The sequence below is a fragment of the Dermacentor andersoni genome, chromosome 1 (assembly GCF_023375885.2).
Source record: "Dermacentor andersoni chromosome 1, qqDerAnde1_hic_scaffold, whole genome shotgun sequence".
Lineage (NCBI taxonomy): Eukaryota > Metazoa > Arthropoda > Arachnida > Ixodida > Ixodidae > Dermacentor > Dermacentor andersoni.
Window position 1 is genome coordinate 247077764 of NC_092814.1, and position 17842 is coordinate 247095605.

Consider the following 17842-nt stretch of genomic DNA (forward strand, 5'->3'; position numbering starts at 1 on the left):
CTCGCGCGTCAGTTGATTGTGACTGCGTCCTATGATGACGCATTTTTTAAAAACTGGTTCGTATCCACAAGTCTTGCAATGCATGGCAAGGAACCCACTTGATGAAATTTCGTTGTTAACATTGTAACTACGCTCGCGCAAGCGATCGTTGATACACCTTCCGATCTGTCTATACGCCGTTGCACGACAAAGGAAACTTTTATACCACAGCTCGAGTGCAATCAACATACTTGTTCATATGTCTTTTTTCACACACTGAGCGGCACATATAATGTGCAATGGGGTCATGGAATAAAACCAGTTGGAAGTTAGCGCTCATCCTGTGACCTGTCGTTTTCCTTCCTACTCGAACTGAGCTGCGCTAAGGCAAGACAAGAATATGATGCACCAACTCGCCCATCCAGCAATACTTATCGTTGCTTGCTTACGGGAATCTGTGCCATTCCTGATGATGATATTTTTCTCTCACTGGACTTAAGTTTCTCCGCGAAAAATGAATGGTGCCTACACATTGATATATTAGAACGCAGCTCTTGGGCGCCCGTTCCTGCGGCGAGCGTCAGCGTCGGTGACGTAACCGAGATAACGAGCACAGCGAAAGATGAAAGAGGGAATGCAGAGCGGGATATGAAAGACGCGAGCCGCGAACGGCGGAAGCCAATGAGAGCGGCCCCTTCAGCGACGTGCTCGCAGGAAACTGGTTCATCCGGAACCGCCCAACCGCTCGATGCGTACTCAGCCAGTTACGAGTACGCATCGTGCGTACTCGCTTGGTGCTATCCCCTGCTCGCGTCACTTCTCACTCGCGCTTGTTTGGTTTGCTTGGTTTGGTCTTGTTCGAGCTTGTTTCGATTCTCATGGTTTGCGATTGTTTTGTATTGTATGCGCGACGCGAATTGTGTAGTACGTTCTGGAAGCCAGACGGTATCAGCGATTATACTGGAACATTTGACGAGTCATGTAGAAAAGCCGAAGCGAGTGACCCGCAGATAAGATTTTCGACAATCGCCGACTGTGCTACATGTCTCGCTCAAATGCTGTGCCTCAATATATCGCAAAAGGAAAACTCGTATCGAGCTGCGCTCAAATTCAGCATTCGGGGGTATCGTAATCATCGGTGAAATTTTTTAGGAATACTTTATGCTAGTTCGCCTTCTACCCATTCTATAAACATTACAGTGTCTCCACAAATTGGAAAAAATAGACAGTATGCTGTACATTAACTGGAAGAGAACTGAAACCTAGGCGAGGTACCGAAGCCATTATACTAAAGGTGTGGAATACACGGGAGAGCGAAAAAAGAGGAACACGAATCCGACCTTTCAAGTAAATTCATAGGGAAAAAATACAGGAGAATGCTTACATATAAATGATCTTCGCACGTAAGTTTTGGTTGCTGCCTTGTACTTTCGACTCGTGTTTTATAGAAGCGTGCTGACTTCTTCAATAAATTTATTTGGGAGTATGCATTCCTTTGTCCTCTTCTTAGCCATTCTGTGTATTCTTAAATCATTCTTTGATCAGTAATTCTTTATCTTGATGTTCCGATGTGCAGAACGGTTAAGGTAAATTGAACAAAACCCACGAGAATCACGTCCCTAAAATGCATCAACAGAGGTCACACGCATGCATATCTGGAACGTTGACACGCTTCTATGAGTAAACCTACATGCAAATATTAATGCGAAAGCATTATATGCTCCATTATGCGAAAATCTGTCGGCGTCTCCGGTGTGACCGAAAGATGGTACCAAAAATATCGATGACGCAAAGATTAAAAACGCGTAAGAAAATGATCAAATTCACGCCAAATCGCTCAGGGAAATTCCTGTAAAGAAAGTAGATTAATGACTTCGAAAAGAAAATTTGCAAAATTTAGGTCTGGGTGCGAGACGAGCGCACTTCCCCGACGCCACGGAGCCTCCACGGTTCTGGCTGACTAAAAGTATGCCTATTGCTTGCGTCATTGGGCAGGTGACCGCGCAGCAAATGGGGAGCAGGTGGCGCCACGTCATGAGTGTATAACATGAGCGCGTTCATTGCGTTCTGAGGTTTTGGAAACGGTTTAATGGGGCGTATAACGTAAAGCTATTCCAAACGTTTCCATTCTAATTCTGCAATCAGCCCTCCACGATTGGTCCAAACGTTTTCCGGCCAACCCCATTTCGCCTGCCTGTCACGGGACGCCACAAAAACTGCGAAAACACCCCATCTGATAAGATATGTGCACAATGATTATGCGTGATTAGACCAAACGAGAGAACAACAGTTATTTCTGATTCGGCGCCTTTTTCGTCATTAGCTCTCTGTTACTGGTCAAGCGTTCTCGTGATGCGCCCACTTCTTCAGTCTGCTACGCGACGTCATAAAACCGCGAAAACTCAGCGCGTTAAGGGACGTGTACGCGTTAACAGATGCAATAATATTGTTACGTTGCAGAAATCACATATAAAGATGTATTTACAATATTGTTATGGAAGGATGAAGGAAAAGAAGAAGAAGATGATCGGGGGACGTTGCCTGCTGCGTGTTGTTGGTGGTCATCCATCCTAACTACTTTGACTCATTTTGTATATGTATATTGTAAATACAATCTTCTAGACTCCCAACATCCCCGTAACATATTGGTGGAGGTGCGGGGTAGCACAGCTGGAAACGGAGCTCCGCAGTGCACGTCGCATCACCGTCCGCACCATGAATGACGGTGAGCACTTGAGATCAACGTCGTTGCCACCTCCTACGTTACCGTCGCATGCTACGTCGCTGTCACCTTCGGTTGTCGTTGTGCAACCCAAGGTTCCTGGAGCATTCTGCGGGACCGATGGCGCCGACGTTGAAGAGTCGGTGGCCATGTACAAACGCTTGAGAGGAACCAACAGATGGGACCCTACGCTTATGCTAGCTAACCTGTTGTTCTACCTAAGAGGCACGGCAAAGGTGTGGTACGAAAACCACGAACAGGAGCTGACCAGCTGGGACAAATGCAAAGAGAAATTGACAGACTTATTTGGCAAACCAGCCGACCGTAATATTGCCGCAAAGCAGGAAATGGCCTCTCGTGCCCAATCCCCCACGGAGTCCTATGTCTCGTACATCCAGGACGTGCTGGCACTTTGTCGTAAAGCCGATCACGACATTACAGAAGATGAGAAGGTCGGGCACGTGCTTAAGGGCATTGCTGACGACGCGTTTAATCTGCTCACGTGCTCTACAGTTGATGCAATCATTAAAGAGTGCCGACAATTCGAGCAGGCCAAAAGCCGACGCATCTTGCAACCATTCGCCAGACTTCCCAATACTGCCGCAACGTCGACGTGATAAATCAACCCGCACACAGCCAGTCCTTGGGCTTCACCTGTCGTCCTTGTGAAAAAGAAAGATGGTACCTGGCATTTTTGCTTCGATTATCATCACTTAAACAAGGTCACGCGAAAAGACGTCTACCCACTGCCCCGCATTGATGACGCCTTGGACTGCTTGCACGGACCTAAATACTTCTCGTCCATGGATCTTTCATCCGGCTACTGGCAGATTTCAGTTGATAAACTGGACCGCGAGAAAACGGTCTTCATCACGCCAGATGGCTTATATCAGTTCAAAGCCATGCCCTTTGGCTTATGCAATGCTCCTGCGCCATTTGAATGCATGATGGACTCTCTTCTGCGAGGCTACAAATGGAACACCTGTCTCTGTTACCTTGACGTCGTTATTGTTTTTTCTCGCACGTTCGGCAGCCACCTTACCGCTCGCTGCCATTCTTGGGGTCTTCCGAAAAGCCGGCCTTTAACTGAACTCCACGAAGTGTCAATTCGGGCGCCGTCAGATTACCGTGTTGGGACACCTCGTTGACGCATCCGGCGTCCAAGTAGATCCGGAAAAAGTTCGCGCAGTATGCAGTTTCCCTGTGCCACGTTGTGCTTCTGACGTGCACTGCTTTGTCGGCCTGTTTTCTTACTTTCGCCATTTCGTCAAAAACTTCGCCGACGTTTCCCGGCCCTTGACAGATCTTCTAAAGAAAACCACGCCACTCTCATGGGGTCGGGAGGAGACTCACGCGTTCATCGCTCTCATCGGATTTCTGACCACCCCTCCCATACTTGCTCACTTTGATCCATCTGCACTGACCGAAGTCCACACTGACGCAAGCGACCACGGCATTGGCGCTGTTCTTGCCCAACAACAGAATGGTACCGAGTGCGTGATAGCTTACGCCAGCCGCCTGCTGTCACCTGCCGAGAGAAATTACTCGATCACCGAGCGGGAGTGCCTGGCTTTAGTTTGGACTGTCGCCAAGTTCCGGCCATATTTGTACGGCCGCACGTTTTCGGTCGTTACAGACCACCACGCACTCTGCTGGCTGTCTTCCCTCCGAGACCCGACAGGACGGCTGAACTTTGCGGCTTCAGGAATTTTCGTTTGTTGTCAATTATAAATCTGAAAGTCTGCACAAGGACGATGACTGCGTCTCTTGTCACCCCGTGGATTCCTCTGATCCTGCTGCGTATGATCCGGTGACCTGCGTGATGGCTTTTACTGACATGACCGACATGCGCGCTGAACAACAACGCGACGAATCCTTACAGTCCATCATCGCCGGTGTGCAATCTGGCAGCACTGGCGCCACGTGCCGCATGTTCGTTCTGCACGACGGCATCCTCTACCGCCGCAATATCAACCCTGACAGCCCTGAGTTGCTTCTTGTCCTTCCTAGTCATCTACGATCCATCGCTCACGAACAACTTCACAATGCACCGACGGCGGGACACCTTGGCATTTTCCGTACATACGACCGCGTACGACGCCGGTTGTTCTGGCCGGGTCTCTACCGCTCCGTGCGTCGTTATGTCGCAGCTTGCCAATTGTGTCAACGCCGGAAGAAACCTCCCCTGCCTCCTATTGGACTACTCCATCTAATTGAAGTTCCCTCTGAACCATTCTTTCGCGCAGGCCTTGACCGGCTTTGTCCTTTTCCGACGACGACTGGAGGGAATAAGTTGATCGCCGTCGCTACTGTTTATGCGACACGCTACACGATAACAAAGCCGTCGCCGACTAGTTGCGCAACAGACGTCACCGATTTGCTCCTCCACGACGTCATTCTCCACCACGGTGCACGTCGACAGTTTGTTGCAGACCACGGCCGCTTGTTCTTGTGTCGAGTTGTCGACCACCTCCTCCGCTTTTGTGCCACTGTGCACAAGCTGACCACCGCCTACCACCCACAAACGAACGGTCTTACGGAATGTATCAACCGAACAATCACAAAGATGCTGTCGATGTATGTCTCCAACGATCACCGCGACTGCGACGCCACGCTGGCCTCCGTGACGTTCGCGTATAACTCGTCCCGACATGACACCACAGGATATTCACCTTTTTATCTTTTGTATGGTCACGACCCCACATTGCCGGTTGACACCATCCTCCCTTCCGTGCCACGTTTTGCAACTGAGTACGCTCGTGAAGTGATCGATCGCGCTCACATCGCACGTCAAGTCGCCAGATTGCGTTTATTAGCCTAACAGCATATACAACAAGAGCGTTATGACCGGTGCCATCACGATGTTAAGTTCGCGCCAGGTACTTGGGTGCTCCTCTGGTCACCATGTCGTTATGTTGGCCTCTTCCAGAAGCTTTTCTCTCGCTACACAGGGCCTTATGGAGTCCCACGTCAAGTTAACCACGTAAATTACAAGGTTGCGCCGCTACAGTTTGATGCACCCTCAAGTCCGACACCTGTTGACGTCGTCCACGTTTCGCGGCTGAAGCCATACTTCGCTCGCAATTCTTCGCCTTCCATGCGCCGAGACGGCGCTTCCCCACCCGTGGGTCCTGTTACGGAAGGATGAAAGAAGAGAGAGGAAGAAGAAGATCGCGAGACGCTGGCTGCTGCGTGTTGTTGGTGGTCAGCCATCTTAACTACTCTGACTCATTTTGTATATATATTTTAAACACAATATTCTATACTCCCAACATCCACGTAACAATATTTACAAGAGAGAGACAACGATGCATAAACAAGATGGCTGTCGAGACCGATTCCACCTCCACACGTGAAATCGTCTTCTTACTGGCGTCACTCTTGGTTGCGCCGTAACATAACCCCCGCCTGCAAAGGCGCCGTCTCGGCGCTAACTATAAGGCAGGGGAACTTGCGGTAAAGTAAGGCTTCAGCTGGCACACACGCACAATGTCGGTGGGGACACGCGAGTCCAGCGGAGCGATCTCGTGGTTGACATCGGCAAGCTGACGCAATATTGTGTAGCGCCCTGTGTAGTGCCGCAGCAGCTTTTCAAACAAGCTGACGCGGCGACTTGGTGTCCATAGGAGGACAACGGAGCCAGGAGCAAATCGAATGTCCCGATGTCGGCTGTCGTACCGGATCTTCTGCGCCTGAGACTCAGTGAGCCGGCAGTCTGGCATGCCGTGCGAACTCTGGCGAAGACGTCTTGAGCGTATTCAGTGGGAGTGTTCCTCGATGAAGGAAGCAGTGTGTCAAAGGGCAATGAAGACTGGCGGCCGAACAGAAGGCTAAAGGGTGAAAAGCCAGCGTTCTCATGACGGGAATAACTATAGGCGAAGGTCACGAGAAGCAACGTGCTGTCCCAATCAATGTGGTAGTCAGAAAGGTACATAGAGAGCATTTATGTCAACGTGCGATTGAGACGCTCCGTCAGTCTGTTTGTCTGCGGGTGGTAGCCGGTGGAAAGCATGTGCTGGGCAGAACAGGAGCGTAGTAGGTCTTCAACTACTCGGTACAAGAAAGTGCGGCGCAATCAGTGAGGAGTTGGCGGGGTGCGCCGCTATGGAGGATGACGTCATGTAAAAGGAAATCTGCCACCTCGATTGCACAGCTTGTGCGCAAAAGTCGGGTGATCGCGTAACGGGTCGCGTAATCAATCACAACAACGACCCACTTATTGCCAGATTTCGACGTCCAAAAAGGGATGAGAAGATCGAGACCGACGGGAAAGAATGGTACTGAGGGCACAACGATGGGGTGAAGGCGTCTAGCGGGCAGCACAGCAGGTTTTTTGCGGCGCTGACAACTTAGCAGTTTGGCAACTGCCCAAACTAACGCCAGGCACCCCCGTTCCGTAACTGAAAAAATTCCTCTCGGCGGGTGACAGGAGGAGGCTGGCGCTTGCAATTATGTATACGCGCTCTGCGTTACGCTGCCATTGAACAAGTACAGTCCCAATTCCATGGCCACTGGCATCCGTGTGAAGTTCAGTGGTGGCAGGTGGATCATAATGAGCCAGCAATGGGGGAGCCGTGAGCAAGCCTAGGAGGGCTGAGAACGCTTTGGTTTGAGCAAGGCCCCATGTGAAAGCAACGTCCTTCTTAAGTAAGTCGGTGAGTGGAGTGAGCGGTTTTGGTGAAATTATTGATAAAACGTCGAAAATATGAGCATAGCTTCTTACGTCTTACAAAGCTTCTTACGTCTGCGGCGGAAGACGGAACAGGAAAGTGCTGGAGAGCGCGAATCTTGGCAGGGTGGGGTTGAACGCCAGCAGCACTGACGAGATGAGCAAGAACGGTAATTTGACGACGTCCAAACGGACACTTGGATTAGTTCAATTGCAGGCTGGCGCGTCGGAATTCTTCTTCTTATTATTATTATTATTATTATTATTAGTATTATTATTATTAGTATTATTTGTTTTGAACAGATATACACAGGTAACAGGACAGGGAAAGCGAGGAGCAGGCTGGCAACTGCCACCGGAAGAGGCACAACGCCTGCGTACTCTTGTGAAGGGAGGTGGCTCCAAGAATAGCCGATAGACGCGTTCGACGACTCTTCAGAGTTGGTGAAAAGACTATGACAACGTCTATATAACACAGACATGTGTACCATTTATAGCCCCGAAGTAAGAAGTCCATCATTCTTTCGAAGGTTGCCGCGGAATTACAAAGCACGAACGGCATAACCTTGAATTGGTAGAGGCCACCAGGTGTTACGAAGGTAGTTTTCTCACCGGCCATGTCATCTACCGAGATATTCCAATAGCCTGATCGTAGATCTATCGATGAAAACTACTTGGCTCTGTGCAAGCGGTCCAAGGAGTCATCAACACGCGGAAAAGGGTAGACAAGCTCACGTGTGATTTTGCTGAGGTGTCTGTGATCATGACAATGGCGCCAATCGCCGTCGTTCTTCTTGACAAGGACAACAGGGGATGCTCACGGACTGCAAGATGGCTCGATACCACCTTTAGTCAACATCTTATCGACTTTTCGTTGTATCGCTGGTCGTTCAGCATGTGAAACATGGTACGGCCGGCGGCGTGTTGGATTGACATCTCCGGTGTAAATATGACGGGTGACCACCGATGTCAGAGAGAAAGGGCGGCCGTCAAGGTAAAAAATGTCGCCGTAACTTTGAAAGCGGCGAAGGAGGTCAGCAGCCTGTGCCGGAAGAAGATCAGTTGCAGTCATCTTGCTAAGTTCGTCTGTGAGAGTCGGTGAACCAGAGGTTTGTGTAGAGAGCGACGGAATTTCGGCGTCAAGAGCCGGTATCTCGCAATGGTTCACAGGCTAGATGTCGCCCAAAGACATGCCTCTGGGAAGAATTTGAGTCGAGCCGCTTAAATTAAGGAGAGGGAGCGAAGTGTGATTGCCTGTAACAGTGAGCACGGTATGTGGAACGGCCAAATTTATTTCAAGTATTATGTCAGCGGTGGGACAAAATACATAGACACCGTCAGGAACAGATGGGGACGACAGTAGAGTGGCGTACGTAGTGGCTTGAGGAGACAGGCGGATGTCTTCGGGAAAGCATAACCGTGGTTGTATGAGTGTTGAACTGCAGCAGCCATAGGGCAGTTGAATGACACTAGACGCTCAATCAAAGAGGGCTTAATGGGACGATAAAATGTCTAAGCCGAGTATGACTTCGTAAGGACATTATTTCAAAATGGCAAACAATCGTTAGGCGCCCTGCGATGCCAATGCGAGCGGTGCACATACCAAGCATGGTGGGCTTTCCTCCGTCGGTGACGCGGAGGGTGGGTGATGCAGCGGGTGTGAGAACTTTGTTCACGCTTCGACGCAATTGGGCACTCATCCCGGATACGTGCGCTTCTGTGTCACTGAATACTGGGACACCAACGCCATTGACTAAGACGTACATCAAGTTCTGTTTGATCGGCAAAGTGATCAGAAGGTTTTGTGGTCGTGTCGTCAATGCAGCGTCACTTCCAGGAGCTGCATCGCTTAATTTTCCGGAGACGGGCACCGGGGCTCGTCGGTGGTCGACGAGCCTGCAGCAATATGGATGATGGTCGACGAGCTGGTAGCGAACGGAACTGCTGACGTCGGAATGGCGGCGAGGGACTGTTCCAAGGAGCACGAGCGTCATTGTTTGGCTGTTACGGCGCCACTGAAGGCTGGTGACGACGCTCCCTCGGTTCCGGGCGATAATACCTGGTGAATGGCGGTCGCAGAGGGGAGGAAACAGTACGGTTGTTACAATGGCAAGCAACATGACCGATACGCCGGCATGCAAAACAGTTTGACCAATCGTCTGCGGTTCGCCACTCGGCTGGATTTCGGTAGTGTGCAGAATAGCACGGACCAGTCGATGGACCTTGAGCATGAGACAGCTGTGAAGTAGCAACGGCACATACAGAATTAACTCCAAGATTAGCCAGTTATTCGCGGATAATTGCCTGCACAAATGGTGATGTAGACAAGTTGTTCGGTTCACTGGGACGGGAAAAAGGACTGCAGGAGCCATGACTTCAAGTTCTCTCCGCACTGTCCGCCTCAGGTCATCTGTTAATTATAGTCGCTGCGCTCCTAGTCTCTCGTCGCAAGAGGATGCCGCAGCTGTTTTCGGCAGACGTGCGAATGGCGTTGGAATGCGGCGGCTCTTGGCCTGCTCAAAGCGTTGACACTATTTTATGCTGTCCTGACTCTTTAACAATTTTTGCACATGAACACGTTGAAAGTACCGTCAGGGAACCCCTTCAGTATATGTCCAACCTTGTCTGACTCAGCCATATCGCTGTCAGCCTTGCGGCACAGAGCCGGCACGTCCTGGATGTAAGAGACGTGTGATTCTGTGGACGTCTGGGGGCGGGTCGCTAGTTCTTTCTTAGCAGTGCTCTTCTGCCCGGCGGGGCGACCGAATAGGTCCCTCAGCTTCTGTTTGCACGTGTCACGGTCATTAAGATCTTCCTCGTGGTTGTCACACCACAGCTTCGCCGTGCCTTGTAGGTAGAAGACTAAGTTAGCCAACATAATCGTCGGATCCCATTTATTGTGGGCACTTACCCGCTCATACGTGGCTATTCAGTCTTCCATGTCGAGGTTGTCGGTGCCGCAGAACGTTCCTGGATCCCGCGGTTGAGCCAGAACAATCGTCGGGGTTGTAGGCGCTGATGTGGGCCGCGCCATGTCGGGTCCTGTTTCGTCCGTCACGCTGTCCAGTTCGAGGTGACGACCACTGCGGAGCTCTGTTGTCATTTCCCCTGGGTACCCAGCACCTCTAATAAATTTGTTACCTTGCAGAAGTGAGATATAAAAATGTATTTACAATATTTACCGGAGAGACAACGATGCATAAACAAGACGGCTGTCGAGACCGATTCCACCTCTACACGTCAAATTGTCTTCTTCTGACTTGCGTCACTCTTGGTTGCGCCGTAACAATATAGTGAACAGAAGTTGTGGCAGTACGGTAAAACAATCCGAAAAGATGGGGACCGCATGAGACTTGTGTTTAACGTAGATCTGAGACGTGATCTGGGACACTGACTCAAATGAAGCGATTGGTTTATACCCGGGCCAGGAAGTTTGACAAACTTGTCTAACTTCCCAAGGACTGTGGTCCGCTTGCCTTCGTCATCATGTGTAGAGAAATCGCGCAGCTTTACCTTTCCGTACACGAACATCAGAAGCGTGATATCTAAAAATATCGTCACTTACTGAATCAAGCTAAGCGTGCCTGGTGCTCTCACCAAAACATGGTTCGATGACACGTACACTGATAGCAGCATACTTGTCACTTCATCAGAATTCAAATTCTTTCGATGTGATCGCAAGCCAAGAAGAGATGGACGGCTCATTGCGGTGAAAAAAAGATTACGTTGTTTCGCCTGTCAATATCACCACATTTCTTGAGGGCGTAATCATCTGTATTCAGTGTGAAACGAAAGGAAATAGAAATGTAGTCGCTGCAACCTTTTATCGCCCGCCAAATAGCACTTATTTCTCAATCGAATTTCATCGCGTGATAAGCGAAGTCTTGGAAATGTTTCCGAATTCAGTGCTAATTATTTTTGGCGTTTTCCATTTTCCTTGCATTAATTGGAACACTGAGCTTGTTCCAGCTTCCCAAAACTGAAGCACGTGCATTCCTTCATGCATGCCTGAACCTTCCGTTAACACAACTCATTACAGACCCCATGCGTTCTTCAGCCACGTCAGCCAATATCCTTGACCTCATTCTGACTGATGACCCCGCCTCCTGTCCGCAGATTAGTCTTCTTGATGTGTTGTCCGACCATACCACCATCACTGGTGAACTGACGCAAAAGCCAAATAAAAAGAAAGTTACGTCTAAGCGCATACGATGCTACAAAAAAGTTGAATATGCAGGTATCATTTCGGAGTTGTCATTGTTTACAGACCAATTTTTAGAGGACCACGTAGCACTAACAGCTCAAGAAAACTGGGTATTTTTCCGAGATACGTTTTGCAGACTAACTGAGAGGTATATACCAATTATTACTATAAAATGTGGCAACACACCTTGATTTAATAATCAACTCAAACGTCTCAATAACAAAAAGAAGCGTCTCAATCGAAACACGGACAAAGACAGGCAGTCTGCATCATGGAAACGATACGAAAAATGCGATGCCCAGTACCAATACCTCCTTAAAATAACACGTCGGTATTTTTTTCCTCATAACTTGGCATCGATGCGTGTCCCTAATTCTCACAGGTTCTGCCGCACAATAAATGCAGCTGTTTATCCTGATGTTATCCTCGCAGATTCAAATGGCGAGATAGTTTCAGTAGCAGACTAGAGCGCACTAGCTCAGGTCGACCTCTCTGTCTTTCCTATCAATAAATTCTATATTATTATCTATTTCGGACTTTATGTGTGCGCCGATTCTAAATGCCACGTTTTCCTCAGTGTTTGGTCATGAAGATATTACTACGTGTCTAACATTAGACGCACTTTCTGACGTCTGAAATAGTAATTGACGAAGTAGGTATTTTTTTATTTGTCGAGCCGACTAAAATTATCATCTACGTGTGAGCCCAATGGATTTAATCACAACATTCTTAAAAAAAACAGCTGAAGGACTATCGCGTATGCTCTCCGCAATATTTTTACAATCTTTCTCTTACTCAAGCATTCCTAACGACTGGCGAATGGCCAAGGTCATTCCGGTCTTCAAGTTGTTCACCCCTCAACTACAGACCTATATACTTAACAAGTACAACCTGCAAGTAATTGGAACACGTCATACATTCACAGGTTATCAAATATTTGGAAGAACACAACGTAATTTTGAAGTATCAGCATGGATTCCGCAAGGGATATTCGTGCCACACGCTGACTGATAGCTGACTTTATTGATGACCTGCAGTCATCCATAGATGCTGGTATTGAGATGGACGCAACATTCCTTGATTACCCGATAGCATTGGACCGTGTTTCACACCGCTGTCTTCTAAAAACGGTAGTAAGGTATAACATTCATCCTCTGGCTCTCGCATGGATTAAAGACTTCTTATCTTGCAGTATGCAGTTCACATTAGTAAACAATTTTTAACTCTTCATGTGACCAGGTGATGCCAGGTGTACCGCAAGGGAGCGTGCTTGGGTCATTACTCTCTTTTGTTTTTATTAATGATTTACCAGACAGCGTTTCATCCAGAAAGAGACTTTTCGCAGATGACTGCGTAATTCACCATAAAAGTTTTTCTGTAATTGATCAAGAGGCTCTTAAAACTGACCTTAACTCTGTAAGTGTTTCGTGTAATACTTGGTCATTGTCACTGAATCCCTCAAAGACTAAATTTATGTCTTTTACTAATCGAGCTACTAGACTTCAAACTTCTTACGTATTAAACGACACTAACGTTAAGCTTGCCTCTAGTTATGAGTACCTAGAGCTCCGTTTCTGCAGTGATCTTACGTGGAAAAGCCACATTGCAACCATTTTAGCATCTGCTAACCGCTGTCTGGGCCTCATCAAACGTAGTCTAAACACACACCTCACCCCACATTAGAGAACTGGCATACACTGCAATAATTTGACCAAAGCTTGAGTATGCGTCGGCCTTACGGGACCCTGAACAAGAGAGAGAGAGAGAAAGAGAGATGCTAACCAAACTTAAGACCTCCGATTTGCTACCCTGCACTAGGGCAAGGGAAAGGGGAAGTAAAGACTTAAAGAAGAGCATGACAAAAATAAAAGCGTAAGAAAAATGAAGAGAGACGGAATGGGATCATTATAGTCTTCCTAATAGGCGACTGCCACATAAAAAGGTCAACAAAACCTTGACCGACTTTCGGTGCGACGACAGTTCTTGTCGCCATTCCAAGAGCGACTGTTCTGAAAGTGGCCTGCCGTGAAGGCGTGCCAACGCGGTCGCTAGTGACAGCCTGACAGCGCTGTATCGAGGACAGTGGCAAAGTACATATTCTATGGTCTCCTCGCCGCCGCTGTGACTGCAAGCGGCGCTCTCATCCATACCGACTCGGAAGGCGAAAGATCTTGTGTAAGCGACACGAAGCCACAGTCGGCAAAGTACTGCTGTCTCGAGTCGAGAGAGTCCGGATGGGGGGTCGAAGTCGAAGGGACGGGTCCAGTCGGTGTTGACGTGTATGCTTCCAGCTTGGTGTGTTCCATAAAGTTCTGATGGCTTCATTTGCAAGCACATGAATATTCATTGTAGCTTCTGTTCTTAAGAATGAAATGGAGTCTTGCAAGCCCTCCTCATGTGCAGATCGTGCTGCTGCGTTGGCATGTTCATTGTTCATTATGCCACAGTGGCTTGGAATCCACTGTGTAACGTTATGTCGTGCCCTTGCTCGACGAGGTGGTGAAGTAGCAGTCTGATTTCTAGAACAAGTTGTTCGTGGGGTCCGCGGCGTAAGGCAGAAACCAAACAATGAAGAGCAGCCTTGGAGTCGCTCAACACGCTCTATTTCTTGGGTAGTTCATCAGAAATTACACGAAGTGCACAACGAATAGCACGTAGTCTGGTGAGATAGACGAATCTTTATGGTGGAGGTTTTTGCGGGAAATATCACCGATCCTGCACACCCATTCACCGAGGTTGAAGCGTCAGTATATATATGGTGATGGTCGTTGTATGTGTCGTACAGAAAGAGCGGTGGAAGCTTCTTGAGTGCTGGAGACGAGAGTTGGGCTTTTGTTCGTATTCCTGGTAGCATTAGTCGAACTTTTGCTTGAGCCAAGCACCATGGGGGAAACGGAACTCTCGCTGGAGCTGTATAACCTGGTGGAAGGTATGCACGATATGGCAGGATAGTTTCACAAAAGGAGGCACGTGGTCGATCCTCTGGCAGTGAGGCTAGATGATGGGCAGGGGCTCGACCAAGGTGTCTTATGTGTGCTCTGAGCGCTTCCATGACTATATGGGTCTTGGCTGGGAAATCGTGTGCAATCGTAATTGTTTCAGCTCCCTGAACAAGAGCACCTCATTAATGATATTGAAGCTCTACAAAATCCTGCTACGAGATTTATTTTTTCGGACTATTCACAAACAACTATTGTGACAGAGTTAAAACAGCGTGCTGAGCTCCAGAATTTGTCAGTTCGTCGCAAAACAGCGGGCTTAAAACTCTTTCATAAACTTTATCACCACCCTTTCCTTCTCGAAGATTTTTTTCATACCCCGTCCACTGTACTCCGTCGTCATGATCATCCTTTGAAACTAAAACGCGCTTTTTTGCTCATTCTTCCATACCACGCACTGCAACCGAGTGGAATAAGCTGCCATCTGACGTTGCAACAGAACTCGACTTCAATCAATTTCAGATACTTGTTCCGTCGTATCTTATGTCCAGAATGTTCATCAACTGCGCTCGTCCCCTTTTTATGTATGTTTTTTTTTTCTCTTATCTTTTTTTTATATAGATTTACAGTTAAAAATAACTGGGAGTACTATATTTCAGTGTCTTGCATTGTATACATTTGCATTGCATTGTATACCCATTGCATTGTTCTGCATTGCATAAACTGTAGCTGTAACACCAGTTAGATTTACATTAATTTTTGTTCTCTTTCATTAGAGTGTGAATATTTTCCGCTTTTCTTTTTTACATTGTATATTGTTGTCACTTGTTACATGTTACCATTAACGATGTTACATGCCCCCCCCCCCCCCTATGTAATACCCTACAACACCTTTAGGGTATGCAAAAATAAATAAATAAATAAATAAATAAACTGTTGTAGATCACGCGGTGACCCACGGATATTCTGAAATAAATTCCATCACCAAGGCTGCGGCTTTATGTGCGGCTTTATGTTGTCCCCTTCTGTCACGAATTATGATGTATTGTCAATGAATGTGTCAAAGTTAGATAATTTCATTCCAAGGTACCGCAGAGTACATAGAAAAAAATTCAAGGCCGTAGGATGATCACTCGTGCCCTCTCTAGTGAGTCTTCACAACTAAAGAGTGTAAGATTTGTCGGACGGTCCTACCGCTGTCGACCAGATGTAGGAGTCGTCGGACTATCTCGCCGCTGCCACCATTTGAAGGAGATGAAGGTCGTAGACAGGAACTCGGTGAACAGGATTTATTTACATATTAACAGTTTAAGCAGGATACATTGGCAGACTTGCGCGACTCCCATATGGAGCCCGCAAAACTAACATACAGCAAACAGTTTACGAGCACACAGCTCACTAGTACATTTCTAGTATGACAGAGCACTCAGCTCCCGACAACGATCACGACACGAGCACTCTCTAGCAGCCGGCAAACGCTGCTTATAAGCTCTCCGCTTGACGTCATAGTTCGACGTCATCGTTCGGACGAGGACGGAGCAGGAATGGAGGGTGAGGTGTGCCGGCTTGGAGGATGAGGTGTGTCGGAGCAGGAATGGTCGGGAAGGTTCGTCCAAGCATTGTAAACTTGTCGCCGCCCCGCACTATCGTTTATCGCCCAAACACACGCAAACACACAGGTGCGAAACCATACACACAAAGGCTCCGGAGTCGACGACCGAGGGCTTCGTAGAACTGCTCCGTCTGGTGTGGCGCGGCGGAGTGCCATATGCCTGAGCTGACCGCGCGCCACGTGGCTGCCGGTCATCCGCAGTTCTCGGTACTGCCCAGCTTTCAGTGCCGACGTCAGAGGGCCTCGTAGAACTGCTTTGTCTCGGGTGGTGCGGCCAAGTACCAATTTCCGGAGTTGATCACGCGCCTCGTGGCTGTCGGCTCTTCGCAGTTCTTCGAACTGGTGGGCTTGAAACACGTGCAGCGGGCTGAAAGCTGGCACGTTGCCACCCCGTATGGCCATTCTTAACAGCTCCTCCTTGGCCCGGAAAATCTCGCCTGGCCAGTGCAGGCAACCGCTGGGCAGGAAGAGAATGGCTGGCGAGCAAGACGATGGCTTTGCTCTCTGCAACCCCTGCGTACTTGGAATGCCTTCAACCATCTTACAACAACTGGCACAGAAGAGTCGACCCGGCAACACAATACCGCTCAGCGTTCAAACGCCCGGAATCAGCTGCTAACCCACCAGGCCTCCTATCACAATTTCCATGCAAGTCACTCAACTGGGAATCCCAAATTTTGCCCCAAAATTTCGTGCCGCCCAAGCGAGCGTTCACGTTCCTCCTGAGTTCGACCAAACCCGACCGTCGCGCTGCACAAGAGTAAAGGTTTACGCAGAATTAAACCGAAGCCTTTCAAACACCAATACTCAATCATAACTTCAGCAGCATAACTTCGCGAACAGCCTGTTCCTACCCTATCACAGTGGCCTACTTATCTCACGTACTGTTGCCACTGAACAGTCTGGCCAACTCCACAGGTACGCAATCACAATCGCGCTAGCTTTGCGGTCCCTATTCCGAACACGTGCTTGCATCCTACAAAGCTTTCATCACGCTGACTCACATTTGTTCCTTTAGTCCACACAGGACACGTTCCTTAAACAAACAACCACACTTGCGTAACTTACGCAACACAGAGGAACCTTTGAACAAATGAGTCTTTTACTAACTAGCTCTTCGCACGCGTACTAGAGAAGTCAGAATACGGCTGCCTTCGACACACCCGAGCAACCCAGTCATAAACGTTCTGCTTCCTTCCGTCCACACAGGACACGCGCTAATGGACCTAAGAGCTCTTCTCAGTGCAAATCACGCATTTACTGAAAATCTACGCGCTTAACCTTAGAAAATTCAAAAACACTTAAAAAGAAAGAAGGTTAAATAACACACACGCGCGTTACGATAGGCCTCTCAACGATAACCTTGACCTACAGGTTACTCACACACACACAAAAAAGAAAGCCTATGTACTCAGTAATGAACATCTCGCGAGACTACAGGTTTACATAAAACGCATCTTTCAAATCTCGGAGCTTCTCTAACGAAAACACAAACAAAGCTCAAACCTTACACATTGAAAGAAATCCCAGTCTCAATTCGCGAAAATTCTCCGATGCTCAAAAAATCAAACAAAACAACATGTTTCTACGGAAGGGCTCTTGGCCTCCCTTTCCAAACGCTTTTGTCTGACTCATACTTTGAGTCGGACCCGAGGTGGCCGCGGTTTAAAAGCTACTCTGGCTACGGAGGAACAACAAAAAGGCTGACTATCTATCA

General features: G+C 48.3%; 1 protein-coding gene across 2 annotated transcripts in view; it reads right to left on the reverse strand.

Annotated features, from left to right (window-relative positions):
- The window catches only part of LOC126547914 (tachykinin-like peptides receptor 99D), a 915613-nt gene that overhangs the window by 655369 nt on the left and 242402 nt on the right, over positions 1 to 17842 (reverse strand). The window lies entirely within an intron of this gene.